Genomic DNA, 18,300 nt, shown 5'->3' with positions numbered 1-18,300 from the left:
TAATATTATTTATCACAGCTTTTCAAATAAAAATGGTTAAAATCGATATGGAGGAAAGCAGGAAGAGCACAGAGGAGATTTGTGGAAGCAGAGGATTGGCGTGACAGATGCTAAGAATAGATGTGGTGACCTCTAGAGCGAGCAGCCAGAAGGACAAGAAGAACTACCGAGCTATTATGCTGTGCTGTTTGAGATCACAGTGACTTCCAGCCATGATGCACCATTATGCACGCACATTAAAGAGAGATGGTTGCCATTCTAAAACATTAACATCTTTCTGCAGCTATTACCGTAAAATGTTAGTTATGACAGTTGTAAATCACATTTTACTGCAAAGCTGTAGAGAAACGGTGGCAAAGTTTTTAATGCTGAGGCAGCAGGATCAGTCAGGGTCGCAGCTCCTTTCCCTCCTCCTGTCACGTGCCCCTGAGAAACGGGACTGAACTGCAGGCTGCTGCTGCAGTGTGACTGCACAATGGGCTGCGCTTAAACACTAAAACTTTACTGAGCACCTAGCAGAGCCATCCTCTGAAACCATCAACCCCCTAAATAAAAGTAAAACTGCAATTAATGGGAGTCGCAGAGCTAGACTTTTTTTTTCTTTCGGGAAAATAATAAGCTCTGCTGTGTGGTGCAGACCGTTAGAGTTAGTTCTGGAGTCTTTTTCCAGTGTGATGAGCATCAGCAAACCTCTTTCTAACAAAAGCCTTTATTGGCTGATCAATAGTCCAAATAAACAAAATCACACGGTAGCACAAAGTAGAATCCGATGGAAACGCATATAATTCAGACAGGGATAAAGGCCAGTTGAAGGCAATCAGGGAACAGAAGAAGCACAAAGACAGGAATTAAAAACACAACACAGCAGAAAACCAACCTAAAATAACCTCAAGACAAATAACTGACAGCATGATAACAGAGACAGGAGAGGCACTGAAACGCTGACAGACTGGGACACAGTGGGCAAACTGGGGACTGCAGGACAAACCGAAAATATCAACAAAGTCAAAGCAGGAAATAAAAATCAATTAAGCGTGAAACCTGCACAGCTGTCATGGTGAACACATTCAGAGGACGTTTTTTTTTTTCTTTTTTCCTGCAACTGTGTGTCAATAAAAGCTAAAGTGTGACATTTTTCTGATGCTGCAAAGCATCCTTTTATATTTACGGTCTCACGCTGAATTATAATCAGCTGAAACACAGGATGGGCTCTCAGAACTAAAAAATGTCAGCGTGCGCTTCATCCCACCCATACAGCTCTTGTTAACCCGCGTTTTCCCCTGGATTAGGAATAAAAGAGAAACACATGAGGCCAATAAGCAGCTGTGCTCGAGCCAGCTCGCTCTCATCACCGTTTACGCACACACAAAATCTCATCAGAGTGGGCTCCAGGGAGTTTCCTCTATCTATTATTTGTAGCGGCTCAGGGCAGAGCGTGTGACAGTGCGCGGGTCGCCGTGCCTCCCTCGATCAATAATTAAATTAACAGCTGAGGTTGTCAGCGCTTGTTCCTTCTCACAAGCTGCAGACGAGCCTCGCATGACTCAGCAGAGCTCGCCATCCTGTCCGAACCGCAGCAGCAACAAGCAGCAAAGGCCGTGCTGCATGCAGCCTGAGCCAGCTGTTCGCACATCTGCATCAGCCTCTGGGTTCAGTGATTCCTCCCTTTCTCCTGTCGTCTTTGCTCTCCATGCTCCCGAAACAGCAGCCCACATGGAAAAATGTAAGAGTCGACATTCATCATTCATTTATGGCAGTTTTAATCCGCAGGAACTGTGCACTTCATAATATTCTCCAAAATAGACTCAAAGCAGTTGGCTGATCGGTTTCTGTCATCGTTCTTAAACTTTCTAAGTGCAGAAAAGGCCGTTTTAGGAAGTGAAACATGAGATAACAGAATAGTTTTCATCATTACACTGATAAACACATAGGTCAGCTATTTCACTTCAACAGTATTTCACAGGATACAGCAAACATCACATGTTTCATGTTATTTCTAAATCCGGAGCTTCTAACTACACTTTATTACCAAAAGTATTCACTCATCCATCCAAACCACTGACTTCAGGTGTTCCAACCACTCCCAGGGCCACAAGTGTATAAAATCAAGCACCGAGGCATGCAGACTGCTTCTACAAACATTTGAATGAGTTGCTCTCAGGAGCTCGGCGAATTCCACCGTGTGACTGTGAGAAGATCCCACTTGTGGAACAAGTTCAGTCGTGAACTTTCCTCACTACTAAATATTCCACAGTCAGCTGTTAGTGGTATGAATGCTGACGCTTCACTGGCTGATGAGCTGAACACGTTTTATGCTCGCTGCGCACATGGAGTGCACCAGTGAAGACAATGCATTCATCATCACAGAGCATGCCGTGAGGAAGACCTTCAGGAGGGTGAACACCAGGAGGGCAGCAGGACCAGATGCAATCCCTGGCCGGGTTCTGAGAGCCTGCGCTGACCAGCTAGCACCGGTGTTCACAGAGATCTTCAACCTCTCCCTGGCCCAAGCAGTGGTTCCTATGTGCTTCAAAGAGTCCATCATTGTCCCTGTCCCAATGCCACAATGATTACCGCCCAGTAGCACTGATTTCAATTGTGATGAAGTGTTTTGAAAGACTGATGAAAGATCACATTACTTCTTCACTTCCTGCCACCATTGACTCACTTCAGTTTGCTTACCGGACTAATCGTTCCAGAGACGACGCCATAGCTCACCTGCTCCACACATCCCTGAGTCACCTGGACACTGGCAGAGGGAGTTATGTTAGGATGCTGTTCGTGGACGTTCAGCGTTCAGCACAATAATTCAATCTAAGCTTTTCACCAAGTTGACGGATCTAGGACTCAGCTCATCACTGTGTCAGTGGATCCTCAACTTCCTCACAGATAGACCTCAATCAGTGAGGGTAGGAAAACAAGTCTCCCCCTCCATCTCACTCAGCACTGGAGTGCCTCAGGGCTGTGTTTTAAGCCCCCTGCTGTACTCACTGTACACTTATGACTGTGTAGCCACATCAGACATCACCTCCATTGTCAAGTTTGCTGACGACACTGCTGTTGTGGGCCTGATCTCCGACAACATCGAGACGGCCTACCTGGAGGAGATTAGGAACCTGGAGACCTGGTGCCAGGAGAATAACCTCCTCCTAAACATCAGCAACACTAAGGAGCTGATCGTGGACTTCACTACAAAGCAGGTGAGGAATTACAAGCTCCTCATCATCAGTGGCACGCCAGTGGAGAGAGTGGACAGTTTCCGATACCTGGGTGTCCACATCACTCGGGACCTGTCATGGTCCTGTCACATCAACCCTGGTTAAGAAAGCCCGTCAGCGTCTCTTCTTCCTCAGAAGACTTAGAGACTTCCATCTGCCACTGAGGGTGGTAAAGAACTTGGTGCAAGTCCAAAGCAAGGAAGATTATGATGGACCTCTCCCATCCCAACAATGGACTCTTCTGACTGTTGAGGTCTGGGAAGCACTTCTGCTCCCTTAAGACCAAAACAGAGAGAATGAGGAGGAGCTTCTTCCCCCAGGCTATTCGGGCCCTGAACCAGGTGTAGGACTGGACTCTCCCACACACATCACATCACCACACGCACTCTGGTTTTTCTTCTTGCACACTTCCTATAATATATTATTTCTTTTGACTAATAACATCTTGCGTAAACTGTTATTTGCACATTTTTATTGTAAATTTCTAAGTTGAAGCTGTAAATTTTTGTAGTAACCTGTAAATTTTTTCTGTAAATCTTACTGTAAACCTACTGTCATTTAATGGTCACAGCTACAAGCGTTTCACCTCATGTCATACTGTGTATGGTTGTGTGTGTGACAAATACAATTTGAGTTATTATAATACATTGGAAGCAACTGGGAATGACAGCAGCTCAGCCATGAAGTGGGAGGCCACAGAAAATTACAGAGTGGGGTCAGTGGATGCTGGGAGCGCATGGTCCGCAGAGGTCGCCGACTTTCTACAGAGTCAGTTGCTAACGAACTCCAAACTTCATGTGGCTTCAGATCAGCTCAAGAACAGTACATAGTCATGTGATGAGCAGCTGCATCCAAGCCTTACATCATATGCTGACTGCCACTGGACTCTAGAGCAGTAGAGACGGATTATGGTGTGGAGTCGTTTCTCAGGAGTTGGTTCCATACAACTTCATGCTCCCAGCTTTGTGGCAACAGACTGTGCACCAGTGCACCAAGCAAGGTCCATAAAGACATAGACAAGCGAGTTTGGTGTGGAAGAACTTGCCTGCAAAGTCCGGATCTCAACCTGATAGAAGGCTTTTGGATGAATTAGGGTGAATACTGACAGCCAGGCCTTCTCCTCCAGCATCAGTGTCATAAATACGCTTCTGGAAGAATGGTCAGAATTCCCATAAACACTTCTCAACCTTGTGGAAAGACTTCCCAGAAGTGTTAAAGTTGTTATAGCTGTAAATGGTATGCTGATATCATATGAAACCCTGTGGATTAATAATGGGATGTCACTGAAGCTCATACGCGTGTGTAGGCAAAACATTTAACAAATGCATCCTTCACAGTTTCAGTTGTGTTTTTTAATTGTGCTTCACTGGGGCATACTTTCTATTTATTTAAATATTTAGCAATATCACCTCAAAATATTTCATTAGTGTCAGAAATAAAATTTTCTGCTCTTTGTTTTGATATATATGCTGTGGGTACAGTATTGTGTTCATTCATCATTTCTTTATATTTTGCCTCCAAGTAGCCAGACTTTCTTGAGGAACAGATCTCCAGGCCAACAACAACAACAACAACACCAACAACAACAACAACATTTGAAAAGGTCTGAAGATGCTTTTTGAACTCAATACAAGGTTTGGAGTTTAAAGAAATATTTCAGGAGCATTCTGAATGTTTTATCTTTTGCAGTATTTATTTTGGATGTATGTGGATTAGCATTTTTTTGCCGAGTTTTTGTTCCTTGTTTGCTTTTAGTGCGTGTTTCATGCTACATTTTTCTTTTGATTGTTTCTTTTCTTACCTTGAAAAATCTTTTGAGCTTTTACACCATGACTATTTCTGTTTTACTGCACAGGCATTTTTCACAGTACAAATGACAACAATAAATGTCTGACTTTATGGTTTTGCATTTACAGTCTACAGGCAGCAAAACCTGGAATTTGTGACGTCTTATGAAACAGGCCAGACTACATTTTACATTTCACCTTTGTCCAATATATATTTGACCCCCTGTTAAAGTAATTAGATGCCCAGTGAACACTGGAAGGATTGATGATGAAGTCCTGCTTTGTACCATCCATTCAGGGCTTTCATTACCTCATAAGAGGATGTAAACCAGCGAGGCGGCTCGACAAACTGCTGACCTGTGGATTCATTTAAGAAAGCTGTTTGAGCAGCTTCACATTTTAATCACAGAGTCCAACCTGTAGTCCCTCAGATGTTGGTGCCTTTACTTTCCTCCACACTTCTTTAATGCAGTGAAACATGAGAAAACCATCTGTTCTCAGTTTATAAAACACAGCTGAGATCTGGTTAACTATATCTTTTCCCTAAGAGTTAGAAACCACAATGAGAGGAAAAGCAGGAATTTTAAAGGACAAATGTGATTTCGCTGTATAAAGGAAATTAGTAAATATAGATTTATCTATACATGCAGAAACAAAGCTGGAAAAGAGGAGCATGCTCAGCAAACACACACATTTCCCAGGACAAACAAAGCCTGTAAATAAGCTGGAGAGACACCAGAAAATGAGCAAAGTATTGATCCAAATCTGCAATGGGACACAAAAAAAGCTGCTACTTAAAATGTAACAAATTTGCTTCCACTGCAGAAATAAATGATCAAACTCTCGCTGAAAGAAACCTCTAGTTATATAAATTTCTGCTAAGGCTGCAAGTGAAGTTATAATCAGCTGATTGTCATTAGAGGTTAGCAGGTTAAGAGATTAATGTAGGTTTTTCCTCAACATATTAATACAGTAAGCAAGACTATCTAAATGGGAAGATGTTTCCACCGAGAGAAACTCTCAAAGGTGACCTTTCCTGCTCATTTCCAGCTCCGTGTGTTTAGGTTTCAGGGACATTTAATATGATCACCAACTACTGTAACAGTAAATATATGACAGAAAATAAGGGTGACGTGATAGTTTCATCTCCAGACAATGAAACCGGGAACAGAAGAGGTGTATGCACTTAGTATTGGCAGAAGAAATCTGGTAAATGCATCATATGAAAATTTGCTGTTCAATAATAAAACATTCACAGAAACGTACGTCTTTGAGAGTAAAATAAAACTTCACAGTTTAGTTCACAAATTTCATTATTATTTTTATCATTTCTGAAACTAATAATGACATGACTCTATTAGTGTGTGGGGAACAAAAAGAAAACTGTTCCCTCTCTCATCAGGCCTTTTTGAAAGCCCCTCCCCATGATGAGGACGCCACAGAGCAAAGCTTGACAGAGCAGTGTGTGCATTTGATCACTAGGGGTCAGTGTTGTGCAGATGAAACTGCAAAGAGACTGAGGTAATATCCTGGCTTTTACAGTGATGAGGGGAATGTGGTTAATGACGTAATGGTGTCGTTTACTTGTTTTTAAACAAGATTACAAATGTTTTTAAAAGTTGCAATTAATTCTCAATGTTAAGTAAAAATTTACATAATTATAGATTTACATTTTTCTTTAGTAGCTAAAGTTGAAAAGTGATACTGCAGAAAAATATGTTCATCCATCCATTCATTCATTCATTCATTCATTCATTCATTCATTCATTCTAATCCAGATCAGCCTGATGCTGGAGCCTGTCACAGGGTGAGAGGCGGAGTACACCCTGGACAGCTGGCCAGTCTATCACAGGACTATTATACATTATTTAATCATTTTTATTGAATTCTGCTTCACTGATGTTGCTGGTTGAGGTCAAGCTATCATAATGTAATTTACCCTGTTGTGTAGTTTAATCTGTAGCAGCACAGGAAATTCTGATGAGATCATCATATACATGGAAACTAATAACTTGCTGCTGAACCATGAGTTTACATGGTTCATGGAATATTTCACTCTTATCATATCAACTAAATAGACATGATTTTACGTGGAATCAAATATGATCAATCAGTATATACTAGAAAAGATCTGTAATTGACAGTATGTTGCATTTACATTTTCTGAAGTAAAACCATTAACTTTATGTTTGTATAGTCAAAAATGTTAGATTTTTTTTTATATATAAACCCAGTTACTAGTTTAACAAACTGGTTTATTTGCATAGTAAATCATTTTTTCACATTATGAATGGACTGAAAATACAAAATATTGCATAAATTACAAAGTAAAATTCAACAGTACTTTTCTCTTATTTTAATTGGATTAATTAGTTGGACAGTATTTGAACTTATTATTGGGTAACATTGTTGTTTATACAGATTTAAACATCTTTATTAAATATAAAAAGAAATCTGTAAAAACAGACATTTTTCATGTAACTTAAAAATATCTGTATTTTAATTTACATGATTTTATTTTTTTTAAATACAACAAAAAATTGATTATTATTGTACATTTCGGGGGATTAATTATTCTTTGATTAATACAAAGAGCTTTTTTTGTATCACAGATGTGATATAGAAGCTTAATTTGTTTTTTAAAAGTCTCTGTCTTCAGATGGCAACATAGCAAAATCAGGGCTTTCAGTGGCAGATTAATGAATATGGTTGTTTATACAGTTCTAATTCATCTTAATGCCAAACAGAGACACTTTCTCTGGGTCGTTCTCGCTGCACTGCAGTGCTGCTTGGCATCACTGGGGTGTTTTTTTCTGGACGGTAAGCATACTGTTGCAGTCCCCTTTAACAAACTCGTGAGCAGCTCTGAACCAGCTGTGATGGAAATGGTGAATTCACAGATCCCCAGAGTATGCAGATGTGTTATTCTGGGATAAGGTGAGGATGTTCTGTTTCAGACACAGCTTGTCTGGGCTGTTCTCACTGCAATGCGGTGCTGAAGCTCAGCAGAGAAAAACAGTTCTTCTTTGTGAATGTTTAGCAAACATTTGCTTTAGCTGCTCTAAATTACCCTGAACTATCCCTCTGTTGCCCTGAAGCTTCTTATGGATGATCACCTCCACCTGCAGACTGTCACATATCTGCACTCCTCACTGTGCAGCTAGCTCTCTCCTATCTCTCCGCCCACCTTCCTCGCTTTCCTCATCTCCTACAGCAGCAACAGCAGCAACAGCTGCAACGCGATGACTTGTCCCTGAACTTATACTGAGGAATGATGTCGCTCCAACTTTGCCTGGCACAGAAAGTCAAATTGCATCCAAGTATCTGTTCTCAAGGCTGTAGTCCCACCTATCCATCACCACCTCTGCATCACACAGGGCCCAATAGGAGCCTGGCGCTGTATCAGCAAGTTTTGTTCCCGTCTCTCCTGGTGAATCATCAACCAACCCCATTTGCCACAGTTTTATTTACTAAAGTTAAGATAAAACCTACCACATGAGCTCATAGTGAGGTTGTTTGTCCCTGTTATTGATTGAATTGTCTCTGTTTTATCAGAATTTACTGCATATTCTACATATTAATGCATGTACGTATGTGTGCCTGCATTGCTTGGACATGGTAGATTAAAAAAACAAAACAAAACAAAACTAGCCACCCCCCAAAAATATATTTGACAACATGGTAAAACTGGAATTTCTGTTTTTGGTGTGGGACCCCAGTATTTTTAGTGGCCCTCTATGAAAAAATTCTGGAGGTGCCTCTGCATGAGACTCCATCAGTCCCGCAAATATGACGATTGGCTACATTTGTAAAACAGACTGTTTTGTACCACTGTGTTTAGTCACTGTAACATTAAAACACACTCTACTGCCATGAGATCAATACATTTCTTCTAAAAATTGTATTTTTTTGTTTGTTTCTCTTGTTGTAACCTTACATTAACTCTCAAGATATAAACTTAGACAATTCTCTTATGGAAAGCATCTTGAAGTGGTTAGCAAAGGGGTTTACTGAAAGGTTCAAATTCCCAGGTTGGCTGAGACCTTTCTGGAGGTTTGGAGTTTAGATGTTCTCCCTGTGCCCTCGTGGGATCTCTTCTGTTACTCCAGCTTCCTCAAACAGTCCAAAGACATGCATGTTAGGTTAGCTGGTGATTTTAAAGCAGCTGGATGTAAGGTATATGGAGAGTGCAGAGCAAATCTTTGTCATGCCAAGAAGAAGCCATATGTGAACATATCATTGTGTTACAGCAGCGGGATAAAGAATAAAAATAGTGCAGTCTACCGGTGGGCGGTAATGTTTACCAACCACAAAGAAGAAAAAAAAAGCCGAAGAAGAGTCGTCTCCCGGTAGCCCGTCGCTAACTCGGTTTCCATGGAGATTGGTTTCAGTTTCCCGGATGTTCCAGTTTCCTCTGTTCAACATGGCGTCGGGAAAGTAAGACTTCGGCTAATATCACACAGTTTGCCCTGAAGTTAGTCCGCTCCCGCCCTTCTGATTTTTGGAGAGTTTCCAAGTACGTCGCGGGGTCGGCAGAAAAAGTTTTCCTGGGACATCCCTGGTGAGTATCCCCGCGTGGCTCTGACTTCGGTTACCGGACCGTGCTGTGGGTTAGCTTGTGGCGCGTCTCCGCTCCCCGCTGAGCCGCTAACGGAGGCTAGCGTTAGCTGCGCTCTGGTCGGTCCGGCCAGTCCGGGTGTGAGGATACCGGAGCAGCCTCCTTGAGTCTGCTCTCCTTGTGTTTGTGTGTTAGCTGATGAATCACTCAAAGCGTAGACTAAAGCGAATCGTGTCTGAGCTGTGGAAGAAAAATCTGAGGGCCACTTGTGAAAGTTGTTAAACAATTAAAATGTGAAGCTAACTTTAGGTTCAAACTGTCTTTCTTTGCTAAGATCTCATAAGCTCACAGGATGGCTCATTTGCACACCCAGGAGACAAACGGGTTCTGGTAACTCTGAGTCTGCTAGTCTGCTTTCCGATAAGTTCAGCTGGTTCCTGATAATCAGGATCACGGTGAACTTCCGTTTTCACCTGTGAAGGAGGACTGAGTTGTTTGTGTGGGCAGGCTAAAGCAGGAAAATAGGATATTAAGCTGCTCCCTCTCTCTCTCTCGTGCATGAATGAATTCTCCTTTTTAGTCTCTTTTTCCCCTCCCGCTTCTTTTCCTCTTGGCTGGCGGATGTCATGTTATGGATTGCATTTGTGTTGTGCTTCATGAGTGTGCAGTAAGAGGAAAGGGGGGTTTGTGTTTGTAAGGTCGTGCGGTTGGTGCTGGGCACACCATACATTCCTGGGATGCCAGAGAAGCTGTATGAAAGGGTCATTCCTCTCTCTCACATATGCACCATTCCCAAACAGCAGCGGGAGCATCTACATCATATATGGCAAAATATTCATCAGGAATATTCACGTGTTAAGTTGCGAGATGGGATGCAGCTGCAAGACAGCTGATATCCATCTACTAGTAAGTGAGATAAACAGTTAAGTTTATCTGCTGGAGAGTTCAAAGGCAGTGTAATGAAAAGGTGAAAGTCTTTTAAAAAGATGTTAGTGTTTATAGCACAGAAGTGGGAACAGATAACAAGAAAAGTACATTTAAATAAACTGTGGGTACATGAGGATAGGATTTAGGCCAAAGTCTTTTAACAGTATCAGCTCAGAATTTCACAATCAGTACAGCCATATTGAAAAGTTATATTTTTGTTAGATAGTAGCTAACTGACTAATATCTGTAATTACGACAACTACTACAACTATTGTAATTACAACTAATATCTAAATTACAGCCTCAACTGAATCTGAAAGAAACAAATGGCAAGTTTACTGGAAAAAATTGGACATGTGTGTGTTTTCTTTGAGTGATTGTTCATTGTGAACAAAAACACAGCATATGTGCTGAATATGAATCTAACAGTGTTGAGATAACATGGTTTTAAAATACCTTGTTAGGTCCCTGATAATTTTAAAATTATACAAACCAAAGCCCAAAGGGACAGGTGAAAGGAAGTAATTAGCTTTTCTAGCAGAAAATGTTTAAGTTGTGTTTACTTTTTCGGGTTTCCAGAACAGCTTTAATAAAAAGCATCTTCTTCTGTCTGCTGCTAGTTGTAGAAACATTGGAATTGTCTGCTCTGTGGTGAAAAACGAGGAGCCAACTGAGGTAATCAAACAGGTAAAACAGGCTGGCAGGTTAAACAGTCATCCTCACTGACATGATATGTGGACCAGATAAACCAAATCCACGCAGGTCATAGAAGCAGCAGACAATCAACAAGTGGAAAAATAAACGACTTTGTGTGGCAGACAAGGGGCATATAGAGAGTCTGTTGGGAAAGGAGCATAAAGTGTATGCTGCTGTTTGTTTTTTGTTTGTTTTTCCTTAAAGTAGGATATCAGTATTATACTTTATTATCATCCTGAAAGGAGGCTCCAGTTGGCTCTCCCTGCAGGGTAAAAGAGGGGGTTTTGTGGTACCCTGGAGGTTTCTCAAAAAGCCTTCATCCCAGTATAAATAATCAAAACTGGTCCCAAAAGATACCGCTTAGTGTTTATTCTGCTTGCTGGCAGGAAACTTATAATACTACCTGGCAGGATAAATACATTTAACAACACTTTTTTACTTAAATTTTACTACTTCATAATAATTTCCTTTGGCTAACACAACAATAAACTACAATGTCTGCGGGTAGAAGTCTGTTGGGAACCATTGCTGCATCCATCTCTCCTTCATTTCCTGCCTTCAGTGCCTGCTGGCACTATGTAACAGGGCCAAACCTAAGAGAGCCCTGCCAGTTTCAGTCACTGACTAGCAGTTTCACTGGCTGAAATGAAACCTGTTCCTGAATTTATTCCCAAGACCATATGATTTATCGAAGTGCTGTGACTCATTACTGATGATGATTGAAATGATGACACAGATCTTTGGGGGGACAAAACAAAACTAGAACTTTTGGCCTATGGGTTAGAAATGTGTCTGGAGAAGGAAGAATAAACCGACGTATAGTAAAGCATGATCATGGCTCAATGATGTCAGAGACTTCTTTGATTCCTCAGGTAATGCAAAAGCCTACAAAGTATAACAGGCAACATGTAGTAAGTAAAATATCAGAAATCCTGGAAGAAAATGTAATGCTGTCAGTGAGGAATCATTGATGGACCTTTCAGTAGTAGTACAGTGACCCAAGCATACCTCAGAATATTGGCTTTGGGTTTCAGAAGAGGATAGATAGTGTCTGTCTGAACCATTAATATGGAGAAGCTGTGGTGGGACTTGACTAAGGTAGTTAGAAAGAAGTGTACTTATAGTTACACACTTTGAGGTGCTGTTTTATGCAAAGTTTACTGGACAAAGCTAGACAAACTTCTTCCATAATAAAGGCCCATTTGGCAGCTATTTCAGTGTGCAATGTAGGCTTTGGTGATAAACCTGCTGGACATTGAATTTATGCCAACAAACCTAATACACAATGGGGCTAAAGAGTTTTTGCTTGTAACTGTATTTAGCAGTAAAGAAGAGGCATTCAAAAATATGTCTGATCACTCACTATATGCTACTTTTTTCAAATTCCTCTGCAGTTTCTGTATTTCCTTTGCTCATATTTATAATGCAAGCTGCAGTACCTAAAATCTACTGAGTCTGAAGGATTCACTCCAAGCAGATTTAAGAGTTTTTCTTGATTCCTGGCCAGTTTTTAGGTGAATCACAGCAGAGGAGTCGAGCCATAAAGGTGGAAATGATCAGAAATCACAGATGACTGTTGACAGATGTGTCCAGCAGGAGACAGAGCTGCTGGCAGGAGGGATGTTGTCATTGCTTTGATGCGAACTGACCAGAAGGGCCCGAATGCAGCTGCTGTTCAGGCTTCTTCTGTGAAGTCCAAACAGCTTTCACAGCGATGTACAAGGTGATGGCTGGAGGCAAAAGGGCAATAACAGGCAGGAGCATGAGGTGTGTGGGGGATTTGTTATTGAGTAAGAAAATGATGGTATTGGGGGGCAAAAAAAAATAAAGAAACAATTTTCTGGTGTGGTCTGAGTAAAGGGCAACAGGGTGTCTATTTCAAAAAAGAGATCAGAAAGTTGCAGCCACTATGTTTCCAGGTATGAAACTTTGAAGACATGACGGCTGTCTGGCACATTTGATTACATTTGACTAGTCTGCGATGCACGGTTTTCCTTTTTCACTTAGTTCTGATCTTGTGTGATGACTTGAGGTGGAAAAATGAACTTCTGAGCCTTTGAATAGTTGAATTGTAATCAATTCAAATTTTTAAAATGTAGGAAATTAATTTCCTTCATTTATAAATAACCGTGAAGTTCATTAGTCACCACCACCAACAGCGATTAAAGCCTCTACAACCCCACATTTTAGTTTGTAATATATAGAATAATGTGTTAATAAAAAACAACAGTTTTGACCTTTAGTCAACAGAGATAAAAAATAGGATACACTCCTCTTATCTTATAACTAATACTATGGCTCAAGCTCAAATTAGCAGAAGAAATGGTTGCCTAAATGTTTAATTGGGTTAAAATCTTTACCCGATGAAATGTACCATTATAGGCTGAGCTTTATAAGGCCATTGCGGAATATAGTAAGTGGAGTAAGTTCCCCCTGTGAAACCAGAAGCCTATGAGAGTGGGAGGTCTTGACTATTTAGAAGTTCTTTGTTTGTATCCACATGTGAAGTTGCAATTACCTCCATTTTCTTTCTGTCCTGTTTGTGTCGTTGCTTGTTGAGTTGATGCTGTAGTGGAAACATTAAAATCTGACTTTTCTCATGGGGCCTGATCGCACAGATAAAACTGTGTGTGAGAGAGGAATCAGAGTTTAGTGAGTAAAAAGAGGGAGAAAAGGGGGGGGGGGGGTGTTTGTGGAGAGGTGAGCTGCAGAGGTAACGGTAAAACAGATTTAGCTGCAGGCTAACAGCCAAAGATCTGCCCATACTGAGAAAAAAAACCCAAGACTTTAAAACAAGATCGTTTTAATTCATTAATTTCTCCTTTATAAGCTCTGTTTTTTTGCAAGTATATTTTATAGATCAGTGTTTAACAACCACATGTAAAATTTCTGAAACCAAGCTTGAAATCGTGACATCAAGCTGCCAAAAAAAGCTTTGGAACAAAAACCTACTTGTCTTACTTTTTCTCCCTAAACATAAGTTAATTTTTTATTAAAAATCTGCTCTGTGTATAGGGCTGCCACGATTAGTCGACTAGTCACGATTACGTCAACTATCAAAATCGTCGACGACTAATTTAATAGTCGACGCGTCGTTTGAAGCTTTGTAAGATCACAAAAGACGCAGGAATAAGTAGCAGGATTTAAGAGTGTAATAACGGACTGAAACAGAAGATGGCAGCACATATTTTTAAAAGCGCTCCGACGTTTTCAGAGACGTCTGTTACCCACTAGCTCGATAGCTAGCCGGGGGCAAGGCTCATTAGAGCCCGTGAGAACACCGGACTCCCGGCTAATCGTTTTCAAACCCACCGCCGTCTTTCGCTACTCAGGTTAAATATATATGAGTCACTTAGATAACTTAAAAATGTTATTGTTTGGCTTTTTTTTAGTATTTTATTTGTTCCTGAGTAAATCGGTTTGGCTGAGATTAAAGTTATAGTTTTTACACAGCTGAATAAACGTCAAGCAGACAGCTGATTATCAGAAGTGTGAGATCCTCGAGAATAGAGCAGGGCGAAATGGCCAAAAATATTTATCACGATATATATTTGAAAATTTGCGATAACGATATAACCGACGATATAATTGATGTGAGACAAAATACAACTCCACAACATTACTAGCGCAAAAAGACAACCTTCCATTTATTTTCACTTAAACAAGAAGCTGGTTTTTATGTACATTAAAGCTTTATAAAAATGTAACAGTGCAAATGCAAATTCCTTGCTGAAAGTTTAACCAAAAGGCATTTCCAGTAGAAATGGGCTGACATATCCTGAGCATAACCATGTATAATATCCACTGAAGTTAAAAAAAGGTGCTTTGCAACATTAAACTGCAGTGTGCAGTACGCATTTTTCAGACCATAAGGTGCACGGGATTATAAGGCACATTAAGCGAAACAAAGCAGTCAGATAAATCAAACTTTATTAAACTCCTTCTTGCTTCCTCCACTTCTGTACCATTGATTCATTAATGTTGAATTCTCTGGCAGCTGCTCTATTCCCATGTTGTTGCAGTATATTAATGACCAACCTCGTATTGTGGATGGATTATCTCAGTTGTTCTCCTGACTGAAGTTTGGTCCGTTTACAGCATCCTGCCATGCGATTGCATTTGTCTCTAACCATGAAGAACCTTCACGTTAACTTTTATAAGTGGAAAAGTGTTAGTGTTCGTCCTCCAGCTTCACTGTTTATGTTATGCTAACATAGCTTTGTCTCTAGCGATCACGTAGCACATCATTATATACCAGCTAGCCCAACTTCAGTAACCCTACAAACGTCACTGCTGTTTAGTTTCCTGTCTTCATTTATGTTGGAAGTGATAGCAGAGCTGTACGTTTGATTTTTTTCAGAAATCTCTCAGTCAGAACATGCAATATCATGCTTAGGTAACTAGCGAAACTAGCGAGCTAACTTCCGCTAGCTTCCTGCTAACTTCTAACTCCGTTAAATGTAATAACTTTTGTTTTCATGGATGCCTGGAAGTTAAACTTTATAGTTACACCTGGTAAAGCAGCAATGCTGATCGTTTTATTAAAGATGAAAGAATTTAGACAGTTTTTAACTCTTAAGTGATGCTGCAGTGTTGTTTGACCTGAAGATTACGGAGTTTAGGACCCAGATTACTCCCAGATTTAAGAGCATCTTAGTCCGACAAATATGACAATAACAACGGCCGCTTGCATGTTCTGCAAAAAAATGTGCTTTGTTGTGTATCTGACGGACAAACACCAAACCAGTTCCACATCACTGAAGTTGCACCATTTTTACAAACCAATTCTGGTTCATCTGTTTCACTCAACAATCGGCCATGTGCGTATGAAAACAAAGGCACTGCGCATGCGCGTTTTACTCATATTCTATCGCGATATTTCATTTTCCTATCGTTGCCTAACATTACACCGGTATTACCGTGAACGGTATAATATGGCCCAGCCCTACTCGAGAATATACTCCGGTGTCCTGTTATATTTTAGATAGCAAGGAGTTTATTAAACTTCACCGAAACAATCTGCAAATTTCATTAAAATGTAATAAACTATCATCTTGTCTTTATTTTTAGTTAGCACCTTAAACACTTAAAGCTGTAAGCTAATGATAGTCATATAAGAGCAGATGCTGCTGGTGCAATAAGGTGTACGTTTTACATCCAATGGATGATGATCTGATTAGTCGACTAATCGCAAAATTAATCGGTGACTAGTCGACTATCAAAATAATCGTTTGTGGCAGCCCTATCTGTGTAGGACTCGATTAGCTGTTTGTGGTGTGCTCCACATCCAACTTCAACCACCAAATGCAAATTATCATCTTTAAAAGTGGAAGATGTGGACATTATCAGTACATATGACAAGATTTAGGTGAAAAATCATGTTCAGGGGGTGGAAAAAAAGGAAGGGAAGATGAGGGATAGGGGAAAAACAGAAATGATACACTTACATCAGATATTGTGATTCTCACTGTAACAGGGAAAGAGGTCCAGGCTTATTGCATTAGAGGGGGGAAAATCCTCTGTGGAATGACTGAAGGAGCCAAGATCAACAGAGCCCTGTAAGTGCTCAGGAACAGAGGCAAGAACACACGAATAACATGAATAATAATAATTGTCATCATCATAATAACGCAAAAAAAAAAAATCAGTATTAAAAAAAAGGAGCTCATTTTTGACAGTTTTTGGTGTTCTGTGTCTGTGTCTGGAAAAATTGAAATACTTTACAGTGAGTTTGTTTTGCAATTGATATCATCATTTTATCTTTTACACTGAGTGAAGCTTGAAATCTGCATTCTTAGCCACAGTTGAAGACAAAATAGGACTTTAGAGCTTCTTATATCGAGTCTTTTAACGATGGTCAAGCAAAGCAAGTCAGTTTCAGCACCATGGGGCATCATTTTCTGACATTTTGTTGATTAAATTGAATTGAATCCCAGCATGCACTTACGTTTGCTCGCACAGTTGTCCTACTTTAAGCTGATAAGGCAAGCTTGCTCATATAGAGATTTTACAAACGATATCGATATTTGTGGATTTTGGCTGTTTTTTTTACCTGAGTTGTGCTGGTGTATGGCAGAAGTGCGAGGGCAGACACAAGGGAAAAGCAGATTTTTTTGTTTTTTGTTTTTTCACTTGCATAACTTTAGATACTTGGGTGTGTAACATGTTACCTTTGCCATATATGTGATGAAAAATAAGGATAAGCCTGTTAAATCCCATCAAGATGAGAAAACTACATTAGAAATTTAAAATTTGATCTTTTTTAATACAAAGGTTTGAGTTTTTCATAATCCCTTCAGTGGGATTTCTGAGGAAACCACTGAATGTAACTGGAATGCTTTTTTGGCATGGAAATGTCCAAGCTGTCCAAACGTATTAATGTGAGCCTTTGCTTGATTACGGACTACACAGTGGTAACTGCCTGTATTTTCACAGCTAGCGTTAGAAGGATATTTGCCAGCTTCTGATTGCAGTTTCTTACCTCTGCTGAGTTTGGCGGGCGGCTCTCTCCGGTAGACCGTAATTCTTGGATCAGATGAAAGCCGGCCTCGCTAAAGAAAGAGCAGACTGGCATGAAGTTTGGCTTCTTCAGCACACCATCATCTCATTGCCTCTGTTTTCCACAACATGTCGTCATTATGTAATGATGGTGCTGTTCTGAGTCACATGCTTTACACTATACCTCAATGTTTAACACAGCTCTAACACTGAAACAACGCTTTTGTTGATAGGACTGTAGCAAATTATGATGAGAGTAGTTGAAGCAGAACTATCGTGCTTGCTGAGTCTCAAAGAAAAACACAACATTCTTAAAAAACTTAAGAAGCCACTCCAGGTTGTCAGACTAGTTGTTAGTAAGCAGTGTTTTTGTGTGTGGCGATCTCTTATCTCTCAGCTAGTCCTGCAGCTTAAGTCAACAAACATCAGTGCTGTCTGTACTGCAGGTGCTCGATAGTTTGGGCTCTCAGGAGTTTGCAGCGTGGTTCAACCCTGCAGGCTCTTTGTCACGTCCTGCTGCAATTGGGGAGAAGAGTTAGTGTAAGGCCCTCTGCAACAAAGTTTTAGGCAGCTGGTACATAATCAGGATTGACCTGTTGGGGGACGACTACAAACA

The 18,300-nt window shown here is 40.5% G+C and overlaps 1 protein-coding gene and 1 long non-coding RNA gene across 4 annotated transcripts in view; one reads left to right on the top strand and one right to left on the bottom strand.

The window, feature by feature from the left end:
- Positions 1-5,907: 5,907 nt before the first annotated feature.
- On the bottom strand, positions 5,908-17,572 carry LOC113035897 (uncharacterized). Of its 2 annotated transcripts, none has more exons than XR_013901247.1 (3): positions 16,634-17,572; positions 13,705-13,810; positions 5,908-12,916 (listed from the first exon to the last, which is right to left on the bottom strand). It is a non-coding gene; the product is annotated as an uncharacterized LOC113035897 (long non-coding RNA). The 2 variants fall into 2 exon arrangements; XR_013901248.1 differs by having other exon boundaries at positions 13,705-13,752.
- The window catches only part of pak4 (p21 protein (Cdc42/Rac)-activated kinase 4), a 48,348-nt gene continuing 39,429 nt past the window's right edge, over positions 9,382-18,300 (top strand). Inside the window, exon 1 of one of the 2 annotated variants that reach the window (XM_026191753.2) lies at positions 9,382-9,566. The gene's annotated coding sequence lies outside the window, so the exon portion shown is untranslated. The remainder of the gene's footprint in view (positions 9,567-18,300) is intronic. The other variant, XM_026191757.2, reaches the window with a different exon arrangement.

This window comes from Astatotilapia calliptera, chromosome 14, assembly GCF_964374335.1.
Source record: "Astatotilapia calliptera chromosome 14, fAstCal68.1, whole genome shotgun sequence".
Lineage (NCBI taxonomy): Eukaryota > Metazoa > Chordata > Actinopteri > Cichliformes > Cichlidae > Astatotilapia > Astatotilapia calliptera.
Note: the sequence above shows the minus strand (reverse complement) of the source record. Positions and strands in the feature narration are given on the sequence as shown.